This window comes from Phascolarctos cinereus, unplaced genomic scaffold (assembly GCF_003287225.1).
Source record: "Phascolarctos cinereus isolate Bilbo 61053 unplaced genomic scaffold, phaCin_HiC Scaffold_2;HRSCAF=192, whole genome shotgun sequence".
Lineage (NCBI taxonomy): Eukaryota > Metazoa > Chordata > Mammalia > Diprotodontia > Phascolarctidae > Phascolarctos > Phascolarctos cinereus.
In genome coordinates, this window is record NW_027555625.1 from 37,759,768 (window position 1) to 37,766,918 (window position 7,151).

Genomic DNA, 7,151 nt, shown 5'->3' on the forward strand with positions numbered 1-7,151 from the left:
CTGCATCACCTAGATAGCTAGTGCTGCTGCCTTGGAGGTCTAAAAGCAATGTCTTTAAGAATACTTACTGAGGATTTGGAAAAGGGAATCTTGGTCATGTATAATTACAGAAACCCAGCTTTGGGGTGTCATTGAGTAATTTAGGTTATGGCACTCTGTGATTCCTTTCTGGGAAATCAAGGTCAGATTTCATCACAGCTTATGTATCTTCTGAGGCCTAGACACCTCCCCTAAGGGAGCCCAGACAAGCTGCCCCTGACCCAGCTGAGGGGAAGGAGAAGGCCCTGGGAAGTGATGACTTCCTCAGCTGCTGCCTGGGCAGGTTTTTGTTCAGAGCTGTAGCACTGTGGGGAGATAATTATAACCATACTGACAGTAGTAGACTACAGTATCCTCAGCCTCCACACTGCTGATTGTGAGGGAGAAATCTGTCCCAGAGCCACTGCCACTGAACCTTGAGGGGACCCCATCGTGCAGGGTGGAAGCATATCTAATGAGGAGCCTAGGAGCCTGGCCTGGTTTCTGTTGGTACCAGTGTAGGCTGTACCAACGCTCTGACTGGCCGTGCAGGACATGGTCACTTTCTCTCCTGGAGACACAGACAGGGAGGCTGGAGACTGGGTCAGCTCAATGGCCCCTCGGGCATCTGCAATCACAAACACAAGATAAAGAGTGAGAAAAATGCAAGTCCATATTTACAGCAGGGGGAAATCTCTGGCCGTGTTGTGAGTTAAACCTTCCTGTTCGGGGCCTTGCCCCCATGATCACCAATGAAGTGCCACATTTTCTCTCTGACCCTCAAGATCACAAACATTCTGACTTCTACCCAGAGGGACAAAAGGCAGGGCTGTCTCTGCTCTTCCTCACTCACCTGGGATCCAGAGCAACAGGAAAAAGAGGAGGTGAGCCTGGAACCCCATGTCCATGTGCCTGAGCTCTGAGTTGCCCAGCACCTTCCTCCCCAGATCCCTTTTTATAGCTGCTCTCCTGAGTAGCTTCAGGGGCTGGGAGTGAGCCATGCAAAACAGCTCAGGGGGGAGACTTCTGCCCACAGCAGAGGCCCCAGAGATCTCACCTCCTGGACAGCCAGGCAACCTCAGCTGTGTGAGTGCAGCATTGCCCTTCTGGGATCCTGGCATAGTGGTATCCCAGTGGTGTTAGATCCAACCCTGTGTGCCCATCAGCCCTGAAAACCTCAAAGATGCCAAGAAAGCTCAGACCACACTGGGACCAGCAAGAAGTGATTCACATATGTGTCCTGTGACTTCAGTGGGGTTGACCTCCATTTTAGCCTGAAGCATCATCATCACCATCAACCATGATTCTTATTCTGCTCCCCACTCACTGGTTCAGAGTGATTGGTAGGAGTGTCTGATTATTATGAATGTATTAGAGTCAGTATAACAAAAGGGAGTCATTTCCTAGTGTTTATGTAAATGTTAGATTTTTCCCCCCTCTGCAGAATTACCAGAGCTACTGCAGAAAGCTCCTGGTACCAAAGTCCTTTCAAATGGCAAATGGTTCAGTATATGATTTGATTGGAAGAAATTACATCAACTAAGAGGAATTGCCATCACTTTGCTGCTGCACCCTGTGGACCATGAGACCTTTCCATCCTACTTGCAGCTGAAGTCTCCCATATGGGACATCTCCCTTTAGTGCCGTGTGAGCTCCTGGAGAGCAGGGGCCGTCTGGCAGCTCCACTTGCATCTCCAACTCTTAACACAGTGATTTGTCCATCATGACTGCCTAATCAATATTTTTCAATTCAGTAATTAATTCATTCATTAAAAAAGCACTATAAGAATCTATGCTTTGGATGGGCCCCTCTACACTAGGGAAAATCGTTTTTCTTCCTCAATGACCCTGCAGAGATGATCTGGAATGTTGGGATATGAATTCCCATGCAAGTGGAGTAGCAATAGGATGCTGTAAAAAGCATCTAGGTGGAGTTGCTAGGTGATGCAGTGGACAGAGCCCCTGCCTGGGATTCAGGAGGACTTGAGTTCAACTCGGTCCTCAGCCGTGTACTAGCTGTCTGGCTGTGAGACCCTGGATAAGTCACTTAACTCCAACCGCTTCCCCCCAAAATAAATAAAAGCCACTACTAAGGCCGCAGAACTCACAATCTAGAATTTCATATATACGTTAAGGGAAACTTCTCTCATGTAGAGGTAACGTTACCCATCTTGCAGCAGCCTCTCCCCAGGGACCTGACCAGGCCTCCTCTGGGCACTCGAGCTTCTCTCTCCCTTTGCTCCTCTCTCCTGCCCTCACTGACTCCCTGGTGCCTGGTAACAACTGGGCTCAGTAGCTGCTCAGTGACTGTCACCTACTGCTGCTCCCTACCCTGCTTTCCTGTCTCTGTCCCACTGCAGAGTCCAGTAGCTGTCCTCAGCTCCCAGGGCATGAGAGACCTTTGCTCACAGTCAGATCGTGGTCCAGGCCTGCAACAATCCTCTCCTCCTCAGCCTCCAGTGGAAGTTTGTCTCTTTTGCTCCAGGAGCAGATCTCTTACTCTACCAGGATATTGGGAAGCACCAAGTAATGTCACAAAAATAAGGTATTGTTCATACTTTCATAGACAGAAAATTTTTCATTACTGATGTTTACACTCATTGAATTATCAGTCCCCTGCATGGTCAGACTGCTGATTTGTCCGAGCAAAGATGAAAGGTGAGACACCCATTTAAAACAATTCCATCTTGACACATTGAAATGAGTTATTGCCATTGAAAACCCAGAGGGCAGAAAATAACAAAGTCATCATTTGCAATGACTTCATATAAAAGTTTGACCTATGAAACTCTATTGTCATATGAAGAAAACCAAAAGAGAGTAAAAAGCACCAAAAAAGTCGAGAAATATTTCATTTACTTGCCAAGGAGACAAAGGTGGAAGTGAATGCAAAAAACTTTTTGCATTATAAGTTCATTTGCAGAACTTTGTTAAGAAGAACTATGAGCCGTATCACGTCACTGATCAAGCTTTCATAACACACACAGACACACACAGACACACAGGGAGAGAGAGAGAGAGAGGGAGAGAGAGAGAGAGAAGCAGATTAGGGAAAAAACCAGTTGAAGACAGTATTTGACTGTGTCCAGAGAGTATTTAGGGATCAAGGCAGATGGAGAGAAGAAGGAAGAGGGGGAGGAGGAGTTGTTTTAGAGATGAGGAAATTGACAAGATGAAGAAATTTGCCTAAAGTGTAATAAGTGGATGTGTTATTCAAATCCAGTTCCTTTACCTTCAAATCCCTTCCCCCCTTTTCCACTACCCCACCCTAGAGATGGAATGCCATGTATAGGACATTGCACCTAGATCAGCTTGACTAAAATTTAGAATTGATATCACACAAATAAAATCAGATGTAAAGAACTGGAAAAACATCAGTTGCTCATGGGTAGGCCGAGGCAATATAATAAAAATGACAATCCTACCCAAGCTAATTTACTTATTCAGTGCCATACCAATCAAACTACCAAAAAATTATTTTATACAGTTAGAAAAAATAATAACAAAATTCATTTGGAAAAAGAAAAGGTCCAGAATATCAAAGGAACTAATGAAAAGAAATGCAGGGGAAGGTGGCCTAGCAATTCCAGATCTTAAATTCTATTATAAAGCAGCAGTCATCAAAAATGCTTGGTACTGGCTAAGAAATAGGGAGGTGGATCAGTGGAATAGGTTAAATATGCAAGACACTGTAGTCAATGACTATAGTAATCTATTATTTGATCAACACAAAGACCCCAGCTTCTGGGATTAGAACCTACTCTTTGGAAAAAAACTGCTGGGAAAACTGGAAAAGAGTATGGCAGAAACTAGGTTTAGACCCAGATCTCACACCACATACCAAAATAAAGTCAAAATGGATTCATGACTTAGATATAAAGGCTGATACCACAAGTAAACTGGGAGAACAAGGAATAGTTTACCTATCAGATCTATGGAGAACAGAAGAATGCATGACCAAACAGGAGATAGAGAACATTATGAAAAGCCAAAGGGATAATTTTGATTACATTAAATTGAAAAGTTTTTGCACAAACAAAGCCAATGCAAGTAAGATTAGAAGGAAGGTAGAAAATTGGGAAAGAATTTTTACAACCAGTTCTCTCTGATAAAGGTCTCATTTCTAAAATATATAGAGAATTAAGACAAATTTGTAAGAACACAAGCCATTCCCCCAATTGATAAATGGTCAAAGGATATGAACAGACAGTTCTCAGATGAAGAAATTAAAGCCATCTATAGTCATATGAAAAAATGCTCTAAATCGTTATTGATTAGAGAAATGCAAATCAAAACAACTCTGAGGTACCACATTACACCTATCAGATTGGCCAACATGACAAAACAGGAAAATGATAAATGTTGGAGAGGATGTGGGAAAATTGTAACGCTAATACAGTCTTGGTGGAGTTGTGAAATGATCCAACCATGTTGGAGAACAATTTGGAACTATGCCCAAAGGGCTACAAAAATGTGCATACCCTTTAATCTAGCAATAGCACTTCTAGGGCTATATCCCAAAGAGATCAAACAAATGGGAAAAGGACCCACATGTACAAAAATATACATAGCAGCTCTTTTTGTGGAGGCAAAGAATTGGAAATTGAGAGGATGCCCATCCATTGGGGAATGGCTGAGCAAGTTGTGGTATATGAATGTAATGGAATACTATTGTGCTATAAGAAATGATGAACAGGCTGAATTCAGAAACACCTGGAAAGACTTATATGGTCTGATGCTGAGTGAAGTGAGCAGAACCAAGAGGACTTTGTACACAATAACAGCCATGTTATGCAATGACTAAGATTGTTAAACTGAACCCTTCTCAGCATTATGAGGATCTAAGACATCTCCAGAGACCTCATTATGGAAAATGCTGTCCACATGCAAAGAAAAAACTATGGAAGTTGAATCGCTATAACTTATTTTTACCTTCTATTGAGTTTTGTTTCGTCTTTCTGATGGCTCCTCCTATTGGTTTTAATTTTTACTTCCAACTTCACTAATGTGAAAATATGTTTAATGGGTATGTAAATGGAAATCCTATATCAGATCGTGTGCTGTCTTGGGGGGGGGGGAGGAAAAGGGAGAAAATTTTTCAACTGAAAAGTATGTGGAAAAAATAAAAAAAAGTTTAAAAAAAAATTTAGAAGTGATACAGGAGGAGTAATGGGCAATAATCCTTTATTAAAAGGTTAGAAGCAGATGGTAAAAGACCAAAGAAATGAGTCCTGTTGGTGGGGAGTGAGGGATAGGTATGGAAAAAGGAAGGAGGGGTAGGGAAGGGAGAATACATATATTTTAAAAAACAGATGTTTATTGACACTTTTTGTTTCTATAACACTGAAGTTCTTGGCTAAGTGTCTATGTTACACTGGTGTGATTGTGATGCCAAGAAAAAGTGAGGAAAGGCCTTGCACGTGAGATTAATTTCATCTGATCAATCAATCGATAAATCAGTTATCATGTAGAAAGTGCTCAATGTGTGCTAGGCCCTGTCCTAAACACGGGATGTTCAAAATGAGGCAAAAGAAGCTCTGCCCTCAAGGCACTTACCGTCTAATAGGGGAGATGAAATGTACATAAATTTATATAAAGCACACTACAGACTGGATAAACTGGAAGTAATTAAAGAGGGAAGGCACTGGGATTAAGAGGCATGAGAGAAGGCTGGCCCCTGGAGTTTATTGAGTTGGGGGATGAGGAGGATGGTTATAAGATGAGACCTGCACTTTAGGAAAGTCACTTTACTGCCTGAATGGGCTGAGTGGACATGGCTGAGTCATCTACACAATTAGAGGGAAGAGATCCCAATGTGTATTTTACCCTGTCCTAAAGAAAGACAGCAACATTTTATGGTGCCATGCTTTAGTTGAACCCAGTGTGTTACATTCTTCCCTTGGGCAGGTCATCTCTAGAATAGTTTTGTTTTGTTTTTCCAGTTCCAGGTGCCCCATGGTAGGAGGAACCAAGAAATTATGGAAGGCAGCCAGAGAAATAGTCCAGATGGTGTAGGGTTGGAGTGAAAAAGATCAGTGGCAGGAAGCAGGGATGCTTGGCCTGCAGAACATACATGGTGTTAGGGATCTATAAGGATGTAGAGGGCCACAGGCTGTTCAAGAGATCTCACTGATGGGTGAAGGCCCTCCTCCAGTGCTGATCTTTGAGCAAAGATCTCCTGGTTCGGTTCTCCATTGTATGGAGCTGTAACAATGTTTAACTCCCCTAGTTATTGTATGGTCATTAGCAGTCTATTCTGGGATTGGAGTCAGATAAATTCACAGGATGAGCATGCACTGTCCTTGAGCACAGCATGGGCTATGCGTCATTGTAACTTGAGAAAGAGTTCCTGTTATTTTACTATATAAGTAAGTGCTTTGCTAAAAATAGACGGAGTTGCTTCCATCTTGTCTCCGCCTCATCAATGTGCATTCGAGATAGAAGGTTAAGCTGGTCTTATCCCTTCAAAGTTGGTATAGGATCCTGGTTCTAGTGGTGAAATGAATTAGTTGTGCACAAGAACATGGGGCACCAGGATGGATCGCAGGGTGACCTTCAAGCCTTCAAAGGTTTATCACAGTATCGAGGTGCGTGGCTTGTTCTGCTTGGCACCAGAGGCAGAAACTCCTGCAATGGGTAGAAGCTGAAGAGAGAAAGATTTAATACTTGAAGTAAGGACAAGGAACCTATGGAAGAAAAGAAGCCTTTCCTAAGCCCCTACTGTGTGCCAGGCACTGTGCTAAGTGATTTACAAATAGAGTAGTTACTGCCCTTTTACCCAGTGATTGAAGGCCAGGTGTCTTACATATCTATCACCTCCTGACTGCATCACTTAGGTAGCTGGTGCTGCTGCCCTGGAGGTCTACAAGCAATGTCTTTAAGAATACTTACTGAGGATTTGGAAAAGGGAATCTTGGTCATGTATGGTTAGAGAAACCCAGCTTTGGGGTGTCATTGAATCATTGAGATTATGGCACTTCTTTTCTGGGAAATCAAGGTCAGATTTCATCACAGCTTATGTATCTTCTGAGGCTTAGAAACCTCCCCCTGAGGGAGCCCAGACAAGCTGCCCCTGACGCAGCTGTTGGAGAAGGAGAAGTCCCGGGGCAGTGATGCCTCCCTCAGCTGCTGCC

General features: G+C 43.2%; 1 pseudogene across 1 annotated transcript; it reads right to left on the minus strand.

The window, feature by feature from the left end:
* Nucleotides 1-300: 300 nt before the first annotated feature.
* LOC110203480 (immunoglobulin kappa variable 3-15-like) lies at nt 301-967 on the minus strand (annotated as a pseudogene). The gene is made up of 2 exons (XR_013484454.1): nt 872-967; nt 301-646 (listed from the first exon to the last, which is right to left on the minus strand). The product of XR_013484454.1 is annotated as an immunoglobulin kappa variable 3-15-like (transcript).
* Nucleotides 968-7,151: the final 6,184 nt, after the last annotated feature.